Raw genomic sequence first — 992 nt, 5'->3', positions numbered from 1 at the left:
TAGGCCATCTCTATATACGCAAAATTTAAAAATGAATACCATTTTTAAGAAGCTACTTTACTGGGTGGACTGAATGAGGGCAGAAGCATCTTAATTCTTTTCCTGTCCCTACATCACTCCCCGAGACAGTCTAGTAGGTTTTTTTTTTTTTTTTTGTCTAATAGAGACAACCTACTTTTGCTTTTAAAACTATGTGGTATGGAAAATGGATGATAGCGGGTGTGGCAGAAGACGTGCGAGAGCTCTTCGGTGCTGTGGTTCGAGTGGCTCTAGATGCTTGGCCTGCTTTGCAGCTGACTTAGAGCTGGAAGAGGTGGAAGATTTCCTTGGGGAGCTGATGACCACTGAGTTTGATACAGTTGTGGAAGATGGGAGCTTGCCCCAGGTGAGTCAGCAGCTACAGACCATGTTCTACCACCTCCAGAATGGTGATGGAGCTGCTCTGCTGGAGCTGACCTCTGAGATCGACCTAAAGAAGTGCAAAGTCACTGCTACCCCAGGACAGACAGCCAGAGAAACTGATGTGGATGAAGATGAAGTAGACAGCGTGGAAGAAATGGAGGTGACAGCTACAAATGATGGGGCCACGATGGATGGGATCTGCCCCCAGCCTCAACCGCCTGAGCTTAACTCCCAGACTACTAAGGAAGAGGATATAGTGGAAGAAGGTTGGATCATTGTCCAGAGAAAGAAATGAATAGGGCAGTAAATGGCTTGGGTATTATGAGAGAGTTATAGGGGCTGTTTTGGAGGGTTATACACCTCTATCCTGATAACCATATTCCTACCTTGTTCCCCTGTCCTTCCCTCCAGGGAAAGAAAAGCCTTGGTTGTGTTGATGGGACCTATTCCAGTCCCTTGAACCTTAAGGTACCATATGAGAGATAAGACCAGGTTTCTCAGCATAGTGCCTCATAGGTGCTGTGAATGTAAAGATGGGTGGTGGGTATGGCTGTGGTTGGAGTGGAAGCCAGACTTGTGGACAGTAGGCA

General features: G+C 46.8%; 1 pseudogene; it reads left to right on the top strand.

Annotated features, from left to right (window-relative positions):
• Positions 1-209: 209 nt before the first annotated feature.
• On the top strand, positions 210-697 carry LOC121438429 (annotated as a pseudogene).
• The last annotated feature ends 295 nt before the right edge of the window (positions 698-992 follow it).

The sequence above is a fragment of the Microtus oregoni genome, unplaced genomic scaffold, assembly GCF_018167655.1.
Source record: "Microtus oregoni isolate MIOR12 unplaced genomic scaffold, Mior012 000056F_ref0000123, whole genome shotgun sequence".
In the NCBI taxonomy this organism is placed as follows: domain Eukaryota; kingdom Metazoa; phylum Chordata; class Mammalia; order Rodentia; family Cricetidae; genus Microtus; species Microtus oregoni.
This window is presented reverse-complemented; position numbering and strand designations above follow the sequence as displayed.